The following is a 15,047-nucleotide window of genomic DNA, read 5'->3' as shown; positions in this document are numbered from 1 at the left end:
TTTAGATGAAATTGCTGAGGCTCAACGTACCGCACAGAGGGAGCGGTTGCTAGGTACACCAGCGGGTAGGTATATATTACAGTCAATTGAAGAATCGGTGGCTGTGTCGCACGATAGGGCGCCCCTACACGAGTTGAACGTGACCCTTAGGGCAAATATCATGGTTCGTCCATTTCCGCGGAATGTGCACCCCGTACACAATGTAGGGAGGCGGGTCGCGAGAGCTAGGGCTTTGTTGCGAGAGGCAAAGGATCAGGAGGAGGAGTCTGCGTTTGTTGACGCCGCATGGATTAATGGTAAAAATGCTTATTCGGTGGTGGTAGTAGATGGCAAAGGGAGCGTTAGAAATGCTGCTTCCATTTATACCAAAGACCCGGGGGTTGCTGAACAGGTGGCTATTGCTCTAGCACTAATTGATTCTAGAAGAGTTTTGGTGTTTAGCGACTCGCGATCTGCTATTACAGCCTTCTCGAGAGGACTTGTTGCGGAACCGGCTAACAGACTGCTGCAGGGTAGGAATATCACTTCGCATACCGTTACTTGGTTCCCGGCGCACATGGGGACAGTGGAGGGAGCCCCGCGTAACCTCAACGAGGTGGCGCACAGGGAGGCACGAGGATTAGTGTGCCGTGTACTCCCTGAAGGGGCTGGATCTCCCGCTCCTGAGTACAGGGACCAACTGTTAACCTACAACGAAATCACCAAGCACTATTACTTAGGGCGCAGGGCATTCCCGTTGCCACATCCTAAATTAAGTAGGCCGCAGGAGGTTACATTAAGGCTTCTGCAGACACGGACGTACCCTAACCCGGTCATCATGAATAAAATTAATCAGGACTGCGGGGTTTCAGTCTATTGTAGTAAGTGTGGGGGTTTGCTCGATTTACAACACATGCTGTGGCGCTGCTTGGCGTTGGCCGGTGATGGTTCTCGAGGTGAACAGTGGTGGCAGCGAATGCTGCACAGTGAAGTGCTGGCGGACCAACTCAGGGCTGTCCAGAGGGCCCGTGTGATAGCAGAGGGGCTCGGCCTCTCTGTACCGATGTGGGAGCGGCCCGCATATGTCCCAGACTGATCCCTCCGGACCTAAATAAAGTTCTTCATACCATACCATACAAGCATTGCGGTATTTGTTCCCCCGTCCTCTTTTTTCTTTGCTTCCTCTTACCAATAGCACATAGCCCTGAAGTAGGGAAACCACAGGTAACCTTTAAAAGATATCACCAGAGCATTTCAAAAAGCAAGGACAGTACTTTTCTTTGGTGCTTCGCTCTACGTTCATATTAATAGCGCATGCATATAATAGCACGTGCATTTAAAGGTTACGACACATTGGTCTATCGGATTAGGTCATACCACAACTTTGCTGGCCAAACACTTTCACAGCGTGTACTGGAGCCCATTCTTAAAAAAAAAAGCCGCAGCCTCCTCTTTCGCACGTATAGGCCGATGCGCCGACATAACCATTAGCCTTCGCTACGCGGATGCCATTACGACAGGCACGAAAGCGCTAGCACCTTAAACGGATAAGCAAAACAACGCAGCCGACATGAATTTTCGATCCACGGACAATTTTCTTGATCCCCGGTGCCATCACACATGTGTCACGATTACACATAACTGCGTTAATATGGCGCGAGACGAGCTCTCATATATGTCCCACCGTTTCCTCAAATATCGTGTTAGGTCTTGGTGTAAGTCATTTCTGGCCACGCGCGATTGTTTCTTGTCTTTCGACGTGGTCGATACGGACCATCCACGAGGCGCATAGGCAGTGACCCCCTGAGCCTCTGAAAGCAGTGTCGTCCCTCTCTTCCTCTCCTCATCGCTCGCCAAATGGCCCTTCCGCTGTCATCACAGCCGCCTTGAAGGGAAATGGGCAGACCGCCCTAGCGAATGGGCTCATCCGAGAGCGTGCTGCCCCCGACTGTGTCATCTAAAGCAACTGGTATAAGGTATAGACCGGCGAGATTTGTGCAGATACCATTGACAATGACCGCCTATGTAGGCTATTGCCTTTACTTAAGAAAAATGTATTTGTTTGAGGCTGTATATTTTTTGCGCTCAGGATATTGAGGTAGCGCCTGTGATTTCATTGCCCAAGTTTGTGGGGAACACAGTCGTTTGATCGCACATCAGTGGCGCTGCAGGTTGCTATATATATATATCAGTCGATTCGTCATATGTGTGTTGTGAACCACTGCGGGAGTGTCGGCGTGGAAGGCAAAGACCGTTCTTCTCTTTCACCACCATATCCCTCTGCCGCAACCGCCACAAAGGAGGGGGCGGCGGAGAGAAAAGGAGTGCTGTCCTTCCCGATCACTCCAACACAGCATATAAGCACCGAGGTAAACCAAGTTTTCACGCGGCAGCACATGCCACCTCAAAGGGCAATGACAGTTGGCATTCGGCGACGAAAGCGCCTCAAAACTCGGTTCTGCTGTAGTACGCGGCCTTTGCATCGGCGTGTTTGTACGGGTGGCGAAGGTCCTACCACCACTGACCACTGAGGAGCACTAAAATCACAGTTTCGCCACAAAGGCGATGCAATGAATGCGATAGCAGCATGTTGAAATATTACACTGAGTGAAAGACTCGTAGGTGTAGAGGCAGTATGAATTGAAGTAAACGCAAGCTGACTGAGTAAAAAACGAGCTGTTGTGCTAGGGGTCGGCTGTTTGAATTCTGCAATCGGACAATTCGATTCATGTTTGTAAATTAAAACAAACGTCTTTCTTAGCTACTTTATCACCACTTTTCCGTATCGGGTTTATTTCAAACCTCTTTCATGAGCCAATACCACAGCCAGCGCACAGCAGTGCCAATAAAGTTACATAATCTTTAGGTTTGAGTTCTGTTATTGTTTTGCACTTTTAATAGGTAAGTCTGAGAAGATTTAAGGTAAAAGGCACGCCTTGCTGGTGTTTTGTTTCATAAAATTTGTTCCCGTTACCAAAATTCTGAGGAATAATTTTGTCAGGAATCTAAGGTCTGGCATGACCAACTTTAGTCATAGAAAGGAGCGTCAATATAATGCGCATATACCACATGTTGTATGCCATGGCATGGCATAAAGCATACGTATACCTAAGTATACACGGAAGATCACGACGACACCGATGCCAACGGCTATAACGACGGTAAGAGCTCGCTTATAGTGTCCATATGGTTACTATCGCAATAAAAAAAGGTCTAAGACCCAAAGAAAGCTGTTCGCTATAAAGACACTGTAGCAGGGTGAAAAAAGCAGATAAAAGAAAGATTTGGAGGCACAGATTGCTGATATCTAACAAAGTTTGCACTGCTATATAACGACTGAAAGTGACATCTGTAAACAATTCGAGCAAAAATAGCCTTTCGATGAGCATAGACGGGCTGGATGGTCGATCTTTCGTGAAGTTAATATTAGTAAAATTGCAATAAAATTTGATTGCGGAAATCAGACAAAGTGAACGCTAAATTTTCATCTCGAAAATTTCGAAAAGGCCAGCACTTTTTTGAAGATTGTTGTCAAGAGTAGTGTTCTTGGCTTGTCGCCGCATTACCACCTTCAAGACCCGTTACAGAACGTCCTTTTCTTTAGGACACGCAGACCGAAAGCACATCTGATGCGACTAGTTGCCACCCAAGTCTACTTTATGTCACAGAAGGGCAATGTGGACAAACAAAGGCGAACCGTCCTAATTGTAGTGATTAAACGAAGCTATAGAAGAAGCTCGTGTATGAGAAGCAAGGACATAAACGCAGAGCAACATGGTGTCACTCATTCGCTATCAAGAACGGTCTTCAGGACGGTAGCAGCAGTTGTGAAGTAACAACTTCTCCAGCTGCAATACTGCAAACTCATCTTCTTGTGTCGTCCGTGGTGAAAAAATCAGTGCAATAAACCTCTGCGACAGAGTGTGAAATCGTCAACCACTGTTGTCATCTATCACGCCGCCGCTATACTGCCTGCAAAGCTGTAGAAAGAATTCAAGGCTATTAAAGTCTTGTTTGATAATGCCACAGATGTATGTCACGTTCGTCTTCGTTCTGTTGTATAGTTGTATTCCGCAGTTACAACTTAGTCATAATGAGCCAGTTAGCTCTGAAGCAGCAGCTTAGGCAACAGCATCTGTTCTATACATACTTGGTTTGACGTCACTTATGCACAAGCCTGATGCATTTTATGCAATGGAAAAAAAGGCATACACCTCTGAATTCACTAGATAATCGATCGCCTAAAGCCATTCCTTAAAGTAGAACGCGTAAATATTGACCTGTGTATGCGCAATTCAAATTATTGTTTCCACAAACCATGAAAAGCTAAACGTATGGTACACTTATCTCCCTGCATGCTATTAAGCGATTTCCAATTCAATACTTTGTTATGAATAAGCGTACCGCTTATATCTTCTACCATATTTTAAACACAGCTCACGGGAGATAGATATATATGTTGACTGAATAATATACTTTAACAATACGTAGCTCATAATACGATCCGAGAACAAAAATAATAAAGACGTTACCTGACAGAGATTTCATAATGGCAGTGATAGCGTATTTCTAGGGGGGGGGGATTTCAATTTGCCAGACTTCAACTGGAATGCCGGATGTGTGGCTGGCAATGGGTCCCGTATTTACACAAAGTTCGAAGAACTGCTCGGAATAAATGGATTGCAGCAGTACGTACTGGAACCTACGCGAGAAAATGCAATTCTAGACCTAGTACTTTGCAATGAGCCGAACATAATATCAAAAGTTACTGTTTGCCCCGGTATTAGTGACCACAGGGCAGTTGTCATAGACCTTAACATACAGCGAGTACGGATGGCGCAAATTCCGCAAAGAAAAGTGTACAGCTACGACAGAGGAGACTATGCTGCTATCAGGACCGAACTTGAAAATTTCTTTCCTACTTTCCAATATATGTCAAACGCACGCTGTCCGTTAACATTGTGGTCAGCATTTCGGGACAAAATACTTGAACTAGTCGAAAGTCATGTTCCATGCAACCTGCGGCAACGAAAAAAACAAGAACCTTGGTTTAACGTAGAAATACGTAAACTTATAAGGAAAGCAAGACAAACGTATAAAACATTTTCTGCCGACACCAGTCTAGCAAATCAGAAACGCTTGCAAGAGATAAATAAGCTGTTGAAAGCAACGATTAAAGCTGCCAAAGATACCTTCTTTGTTAAATTAAACAAAGACTTGAGAGAAAACCCAAAATCTTTCTGGAAATATGTAAAACAAAATCGAAAAGAAAACATATCGATACCATCTTTAACTGTTGACGGCAAAACCGTGACGTCGGACTATCAGAGGGCCGAATGCTTCAACAAGTATTTCCAATCTGTGTTTTCGCTATTACCTGCTGGGGAGACTTCGCTTTTGAACAACGCCAATCAAGGCGATATGATGCCAGACATTGAATTTGATGTTAGTGGCGTCGACTCTTTATTACGGCATTTAGATGACACAAAAGCAATCGGACCTAATGAAATATCCCCAGTATTCCTTAAAGAGTGTCATGGCATCATTTCTCCGTATCTAATGATCATTTATAAGCTTTCCCTTGAAACAGGCCTCATTCCCCAAGATTGGAAAACGGCAAGCGTGACACAAGTTTTTAAATCGGGCGATAGAAAACTCAGAGAAAACTACAGGCCGATTTCACTAACGTCAATATGTTGCAAAATATTCGAACACATTTTATATAGTAACATATCTGCTTTCCTTGACTCAAACGCTTCTTTTACACCTTCCCAGCACGGATTCCGAAAAGGTTATTCCTGCAACACACCACTAATAGAATTCCAGCACTTCTTATCTAAAACCATTGATAACAATAGTCAGGTAGACGAAGTTCTTATTGATTTTCAAAAAGCTTTCGATATTGTGTCCCATAAGCTCCTAGATGTAAAGCTCGCTGCATTAAATATAAACGAAAACGTTCAAAATTGGATACGAAACTACCTAAACGGAAGAACCCAGTCTGTTGTCCTAAACAACGTTGCACCTTCACCAATAACAGGTTCTTCGGGCGTTCCTCAGGGAAGCGTACTGGGGCCCTTGCTATTTTTAATCTACATAAATGACACTATCGAACTAATTACATCACCCATAAAACTATTTGCTGATGAGTGTGTGATTTACAGAGAAATTATCACTGAAGATGACATAGATACATTGCAAACAGATTTAGATAAGGTAGCGATCTGGTGCAAAAAAGGGAACATGAATTTAAATATAAAAAAGTGCAGTAGCGTAAGTTTTTCCAGAAAATTATCCAAATTTCAGCACCGATATAACATCAATGGCACGCTTATCGACATACAGTCGGAATATATGTATTTAGGAGTCTATTTTACCGAATTACTCACTTGGCATAAACAGATTGACACTGTCATAGCAAAAGCTAGCCGGATGTTACATTTTATTCGCAGAAATTTTAAACAGGCAACACGCGAAGTTAAAGAAACTTTATACTTCCTACATGTTAGAACAATACTTGATTATGCTTGTGTAATATGGGATCCCTATCAAGATTACCTCATTAATGGACTGGAAAAACTACAGAACCAAGCAGCAAGGTTTGTTTGCAATAATTACAGCCCGTCGTACTCTAGCGTTTCCGAAATGAAGGCCACTTTAGGATGGGATCTACTACATATGCGTAGGCAGAACTTAAGGCTTAAACTATTGCACGGAATATATAATAATCAGACAGGTATTAATCGCTATAACTATCTTCTGGAACCACATTATATATCGACTCGCTGTGATAACAACAAAAAGATATCAGCCTATAACTGCAGAACAAACACTTTCTACTACTCTTCTTCCCCAAAACAATTAGACAATGGAACAGTTTATCAAATGATATAGTAAATGTTTCAAATAACGAACTATTGTATTCAATGCTGTGACGGCGCTCTTGTAAAACAAATTTATGTGTTATATATCTTGGAACCTGCTTGTTTCACGTTACTTGTGCGCCTTTCTCTAACAGCTATTGTAGTGATTCTGTTTGTCAGTATATCTGTCCGAAAGCTTCTCTGTATTACTGGTTATATTTTGTTCCCCCCTACGCAATGCCTTTATGGCGATGTAGGTACTCTGTAAATAGATAAATAAATAAGACCGCTTCCAAGGTCGCCTAATCTACGCGCGGCTGAGAACCATATTGTTCTGAAGAGTAGACTGTTGGGGCAGTTGGTGCGTTGGTTTGTGTTAAGGCTGTTTCGGGTGGCATGCAGCCACCTGCAACCATTAAAGACTGGGCTTGCATTCTGCTATTTAGAAATGCAACCATTTTAAACAAATGTAATGACCGACTGACGAAAGAAATTATTGAGGCTTGCTAGATATATCCACAATCTGGCACGTGTGTCAGTGTCCCGTCAGTTGCCTTGTCAAATAAAGACATTAGGTGTCTCCTTCGGCAGTAGCATTTGTTACAATTTTTGCATGTGATTATGCATGAGCTTTGTATGTGCCTTATGACTGCGCATGTGTGGAGGGCAGCTCCCTGCAAAACCTTTCATTAAACTTCAGTTGTAAGTGAGCGTCTGTCCTGTCCACTCCGTTTCTTCCCACCCGTATTTCTGCTCAACGACACTACATATTGTTCTGGCGGCCCGTCTCGCCACTCTGAGGATTTGCCCTATGGCCGAAAGCCTCTGCCAACGCACCCTCCTCACATCCGATGCCTCAGTATTTGGCGGCGCATCAGTATCAGTTCGTCTCGTTCGGCAAGACTTCTCCGATGCCTGCGGCAGGCAGACGAGACCATAAGCTGTTTCTTGTACCTCCGTCCATACGCGACTCGTGCATTTCCAGTAAAGACTGAAAGTTCTTTTTTCTCATTTTCTTTTTTTCGACGCAATATTCAAGTGCAGTTCTAATTCCCCGAAAATATATCGTGTATCTAGCCGCGCTCATGGCCGCATGCACACGGCAGACACCGAAACCATGGTCTTAGAACCATTCAGAAATACAATGTTGTGCCAAAGGCCTCGATCAGCAAAACCCGTATACCGCGAATAATGCAAGCATGTTCTCAGGCACGTAGGGTCGTCTGGGCTAGAATTGTCCAACATATTGGGGCCTGACAGCCCAGAGGGTTAAATGACTGAGCTAGCTTGGGTGCTAGGTTGCCGAAGTCAGAAGTTTTAATCCTCGCGCTTTTTTTCCCCTGAAGGTGAGAAACTCGAATTCCCCTCCCCCAGTACACTACATCACCAGGCTTGGAGTGGCGCCTGACACCGGCAAAAACGCGAAGAGCAAGTGGCGCTATACTAATCAAAGTACAACCAAATTAGCAAGACTCACTAAGCTTCAACGAGACACTCCCTAACCAGAACAGGAAATGGCCTCCCTGGTGCAGTATTCGGCCACTCCCTCCCAAATGACTCATTCAATTATCCAATGGCTCTCGGTCCCCAGAATCTGTGGAGCACCTGACCAAGGACGCGGTCAGACTTGTAACGCAGCAGTGAGTGCTAAGAATATCTGGACCCGGACAGGCCGCCAATGGAAACTAACCCTTGAAAGGTTTCGAATTCTCTCGAGTGAAGCTAGCCTAGCAGTACTCTTTGAAGAACAATCAGGTATTGTTTGGGCTATCATTGACCTTAGTGAGGTTAAAAGAACTGGTGAGGCTCATACTGTGCTGACAAATGGTCACAACCTCTGCAATAGAGCACTACCAGATAAAAAGCAGTTCGGAGTAGGATTCCTAATCCATAAGGACATAGCGGTCAACATTAACGAATTCTACAGCATAATTGAGAGGGTAGCAGTAGTCGTAGTAAAGCTGAATAGGAAGTATAGAATAACGGTAGTACAAACCTTCGCTTCAACCTCCACTCACGAAAATCAAGAAATAGAACAGTTTTATGAAGATGTTCAATTAGCGATGCGAGAAGTGCAAACTCAGCATACTGTAGTCATTGGCAACTTCAATGCAAAAGTGGAGAAAAAGCAGGCTGGTGAACAAGCAATTGGCAACTACGGCGTGGATTCTAGGAACACTCAAGGAGAGATGTTGGTAGAATTCGCGGAAAGCAATAAGCTGCGAATAATTAACACCTTCTTCAGGAACTACTAGAACAAAAAGTTGACCTAGAAAAGCCGCAATGGTGAAACAAGAAATTAAATTCATTTCATACTGTCTGCCGACCCCAACATAGTGCAGGATGTAGAAGTGTAAGGTAGGGTAAATTACAGTGCTCCTAGGTTAGCGAGGGCTAGCATTTACTTCGATTTGAAGAGAGAAACAATAAAATTGGTCGAGAAGAAACAGGCCAACCTAGACGCAGTAAGGGTAAAAGCAGACAAAGTCAGGTTAGCACTTGCAAACAAATATGCAACCTTAGAACAGAGCGACGAAGATGTCATATAGTCAATGAACAAAACCTTTACTAGGCTGGCTTCAGAAGCAGAAATTGAAATGGGAGGTAAATCACGAAGGCCATAAGTAGGTAAGCACTCCCAAGTAACAAAGGTCCTAATAAAGAAATGAAAAAGAATGGAAGGGTCCAACTCAAGACATCAGACCGAATTCGTGGAACTGTCAAAACAAATCAACAAGGAGAAAATAAGCAATATTCGAAACTATAACGTGAGAAAGACAGATGAAGTAGTAAAAAATGGATGCAGCCTGAAAACAATGAGAAGGAAACTAGGCATCGGACAAAACATGATGTATGGGCTGAAAGATATGCAGGATAATATCATCGGCAACTTCGAAGATATAGTAAAAGCAGCGGAAGAATTCTATACTGACCTGTACAGTACCCAAAGAAATCACGGTACCTCCATTCGAAGTGGTAACGAACAGGTTACAGAGGGTCCTTCTATAACTAGCGATGAAGTTAGAAGGGCCTTGAAGACATGAAATGGGGAAAAGCGGCAGGAGAAGATGGAGTAACTGTTGATTTAATCAAAGATGGAGGAGACATAATGCTTGAAAACTAGCGGCCCTTCATACGAACTTTCTGTCGACTTCAAGGGTACCAGAGAACTGGAAGAATACCAATATTACACCAATCTACAAAAAAGGAGACGTTAAAAAATTGAAAAATTATAGTCCCATTACCTTACTTTCAATATTATATAAAATAATCACCAAGGTAATACCCAATAGAAAAAGGGCCGCACTGGATTTAGTCAACCAAGGGAAGAGGCAGGTTTCAGCAAGGGATACTCTACGATGGGTCACATCCATGTCATCAATCAGGTAATCCAGAAATCCTCAGAGTACAATGAAGCTCTCTGTATGGCTTTCACAGATAACGAAAAGGGATTTGATTCAATCGCGATACCAGCAGTCATATAGGCATTACGTTATCAAAGGGTACAGGACGCTTACGTAAATATCTTGGAAAGTATCTACAGAGATTTCACAGCTACCTTAATTATCCACAAAAAAAGTAGGAAGATACCTATAAAGAAAGGGGTCAGACAAGCAGACGCAATGTCTACAATACTATTTACTCCGTGCTTGGAAGAAATATTCAAACTGCTAATCTAGAAAGACTTAGGAGTAAGGATCAACGGCGAATATCTCATCAACCTTTGATTTGCAGATCACATTGTCCTTTTGGGCAGCAGTGGGGACGAGTTACAACAAGTGATTGAGGACATTAACAGAGAAAGTGTAAGAGTGGGGTTGAAGATTGTTATGAAGAAGACAAAGATAATGATCAATAGCCGGGAAAACGAACAAGAGTTCAATATCGCCAGTCAGCTTCTAGAGTCTGTGAAGGAGTACGTTTACCGAGGTCAGTTACCGACAGGGGACCCGGATCATGAGAAGGAAATTTACAGAATGATGAAAATGGGTTGGATAGCATACGGCAGACATTGTCAGCTGCTAGCTGGAAGCTTACCATTATCATTGAAAAGGAAGTTGTACAATCAGTGCATTTTATCAGTGCTGGCATATGGGCCAGAAACATGGAGACTGACGAAGAAGCTCGAAAACAAGTTCAGGACCACGCAAAGAGCGATGGAACGAAGAATGCTAGGCGTAATGTTAAGCGACAGGGAGAGCGGTGTGGATCAGAGAGCAAACAGGTATGGCCGATATTCTAATTGACATCAGGAGAAAGAAATCAAGCTGAGCAGGTGATGTAATGCGTAGGTTAGATAACGGTCAGACCATTAGGGCAAGAGAATGGGTGCCAAGAGAAGGGAAGCGCAGTCCAGGACTTCAGAAGGCTATGTGGGATGATGAAATTAAGAAATTCGCAGGCGCTAGCTGGAATTAGTTGGGTCAGGACCGAGATAATTGCAGATCGCAAGGAGAAGCCTTCGTCCTGCATTGTACATAATATAGGCTGATGATGGTGATGATAATAATAATTATCACTGAGCAAAACTTAAGATGCTCATTGTATTGCCACTTGACGACCTTATAAGTAATGAAAGCATCAATTGAAATTTTCCTTGAAGAATGACACATTGCTGTCATCGTAATTCTGTATGTTCGTAATTCTGTATGGTCAGCGAAAAGCAAACAAATAATAATAGAAAAACAGCCTGTAACTCGAGAACGAGACAGAAGACGGAAGCACCCCTGCATACCTTCCCATGTGTCTTTCGCGATCGCCCGAAGCATTGTTGGGGCTATATAATTAGGGCCGTAAATCAGGAAGTTATCAGAAAGGTGGTGACCTGTCTCTTCCTCTTGTGGTAAGTGAGGCACAACCTTTTAAACAACACAAAACGAAAAGAAAACAGAATTTAGTAACTACCCAGTGCACATATGTATAGTGAATGTCATTCTAATGGCTTACTTCACGCTGTCGTTGAACACTCGGAACGCTTCCGCCAGTGCGTCATTAAAAAAATAAAACATTATTCCTCAGTGACCATCACTGCGTTTGTGGCCAGAGAGCTGTGCAGCGAGGGCCGAATTATGTGTGTCTGTGACAATGAAGCTGGAAAGTCCGAAGAAAGCGAGCGGTACTGCACGATACTCGCTCGCCCCGATCGACTATAGCTGCAAAAAAGACATTGAAAATACTGGGCAAACAATAAGATGCATAATAAGAAAAAGCAACACAAGGATTGGGTGAAAAAATATCAATGGCAAAAATTTCCACTACGAATTTGACTCGGGGAATTGCAGTATGCCTGTCTTACTGTGCGAGAGGATTGCCCCGATACCCGGCTTGAAATGAGATCAAGACTGCCTTATCGCCACAATCACCGGCCGCGACCAACAGAACCAGGCAGCCACGAACAGCAGCTGCCATTGGATAGCGAGCGCCTTACCACTTTGTACACATTTGGTTCGCTCGTACCAACACTCACCCCAAAACCCGGTCTCAATTTTCTTCCATGCAGCCCTGGGCCCTGTACCCTCTCTACAGTATGCGAAGCACTTACTCGGATTTTACCAATGCACTGCTGGGCCTCGAACCTTTCTTTCTTGTTTCTGATTATCATGTTTATTTCAGCTACGTTACTCGTACCATGCTATTTTAAGCCGCCTATTTTTTAATTTTTTTTTGTAGAGGGGAGGCCGGGCACAGTTTTGCGCGCCTCCGCTTTTACTGGTTCAGGTCGTGCTGCTTCCACCAATAATCCCTTCGCAAGCGGGAACTTTATGCACGACGCGTCTTCTCCCGGGTACAGGCGAATGCGCCAAAACAGAAGCAGAAATAACTCGAACCAAGTGCCTTCAGCGCAGGATTAGAAGCCCGGAGCAGGAGAAAAGTAAGGTAGGTGAAAAAAGTATTGTGCACCTTTAGAGGATGTTGTCCTTGTTCTTGTTTCTCTGTCTTTTATTTATTTTTTGCATCGCTTATTTACGACTTCAACCAGAGGATGGGACGGAAGAAAGAATCGACTGTCCTGGTTGCTGTCTTTTTAGTTTCTAGATAAAGCCCCCCCCCCCCTCTTCCCAGCGGACGCTGTTTTCAAGCGCTATCGCACCCCTACGCGGATACTCCTGTATCTTACATTCTGGCACTTTTTCCCAACCCTCCAATCTCATTCGGTTACTTTCCTATCCTAAGTCATGCTTCTCTACTTTTCTGCCGCCGAACCATGCAGGCGTGGCTTTTTCACGCAAAGCTAGTCTTATTTTTTACGCAGCTGCTACGCGTATTGGGCTGCACCTATTTCTGCTTAACAAATGAAGGACTTCGAAACACATTGGTCGTTGAGGCTGTCAGATCGATTGGGTGCACGATTGCGGCAGTTCACTACCGTGCTACTTTGGCTTAGTGTCTTGAGAATAGGAAGGTAAACGGTGAACACTGGAATTAATAGGAAATTTCTTAATGTAACACACGTCTGTCAAAAATTCATTCATTGAGAGCTCAAGTAAATCGAAATCTTACAACCGCAGAGCTCTGCGGGCCTTCACGAAAAACAATATTCAGCGTCTCATATCTATCTTTCTGGCATGAAAAAGATATGCATCATGTTATCTATTTATTTATTTAGAGAAAAATACGCAGGAGGTGGCATGAGATATTTTTTTTCCTTTTTCTATCTTCTAGAGTTGATGCCTTGGCCGGAAACTGGCATACATGCACATAGATGATAATGCACCCCTTTTTAGCCAGATCACGTTCCAAGGGCTACACAGATGCCTGCCTGAACATTCCCGGCAATCTCGCAGTGACTAGAAAGGCAGTCGACGGATGCGTAATTATGGGGGTGGTGGCGATCATTACGACCCACACGCCACACATTATCCGTCTGACCAACGTGTCTGTGGTGTAGGAGACGTATGGATGGCTCGCCAGCTGAATGAAATATGACATTCTAGCATGTCGGAAGCTGTACTCGCCCTTGTCCTCCATGGCTGCTCTATACCACGTGACCAGATCATCCCTTTTTATATGCCTGCTATTGTCAACATTTGTACATACTCGCCTCCCGTTGTTCCTTAGTAACTTGGGATTTTCTCAATCTTGCTCTAACTGAACTTTACACTTAATTCAAGAGGTCTTATTTTTCGGCAAGTTGACGCGGGCCTAGTGAACATTATTTTGCGCATTAAAGAAGACAAACGAAAGAAGGACCCAGGCTTCTTATTGCGTTGTATGCCTTGTTTTTTTTTGGCAGATTCATCTGCATGGGACCTTGCTAGATCTGTCCTCTCGAACTTCTCACCTATTTAATTTCAACAGCATTCATCGCCTTCATGGCTCTACTCTTGCATTCAGTAAATAATTCCTTCCTATAGCAATTGAAGAATTCCGTAGTATTTCCATAGCTGCCGTTTTTGAGATCCACACAGTAAGATTTAGAAAGTCTTTAACAGGAATGTTGGTTTGATCCTTGGGCAACGGACCTCTCTGTTACATTTTCTCTTCAGTTGTTGTATACTTATACACTTTAAATTACTCGATGAAATAGCGATCGCATATTTTATTGTCGTTCGCGTGGTGTCCATGTAGAGACGGTGCATGCGCAAGTTTATAGTTTCCAATAGATATCATGAAGAAGTATTTGCTTGTGTCTGTAATTTCCATCTGCGTCCTTTACGTTCCGATGGGCGCGTCTAGGCGTTCTTGTGCTGATGTCCCATCACTCCCCGAAGCGCTTTCACTACATCTTTTATTTGCCATTAACCTCGTCGTTTCCTGTTGCCACTTCACTCCTCTTGCCTTCCCAGACTTTCGGCAGGGGGTCTGTCGTTTATTTTCATTTCTACTTGCCCATTGTCTTTCCTGCTTGAGCTTGTCGGACACGCTTTGTTTATCCAACTGCACTTATCGCGGTTTCCGGATGGCGTTGCTGACTTTTTCTTGGCTGTGCCTCTGCGAAGTTTTTCCCGCATAAAAAACTGCCTTTCCGTATCCTTTGAACTTGAGTTGCATATCTTTCTTTCAGTGGAAGCATATATTGAGGATGTACTTGCGGTATTTGGAGGGGGAGAAGGTTAGTTGTGCTAGTCGCGTGGTAAGGAAAGCGACCTTGCTTTATTTACCATGCTATTTACTAAAGGTGTGTGTTTACTAATACTTTTGCGAGTTTGCTTTATTTACCATCCTATTTACTAAAGGTGTGTGTCTGCTAGACGTTCTTGGTGC

Source organism: Dermacentor variabilis, chromosome 5 (assembly GCF_050947875.1).
Source record: "Dermacentor variabilis isolate Ectoservices chromosome 5, ASM5094787v1, whole genome shotgun sequence".
Classification (NCBI taxonomy): Eukaryota; Metazoa; Arthropoda; class Arachnida; order Ixodida; family Ixodidae; genus Dermacentor; species Dermacentor variabilis.
The sequence above is the reverse complement of the archived record's forward strand: the minus strand, read 5'-3'. Positions refer to the sequence as shown.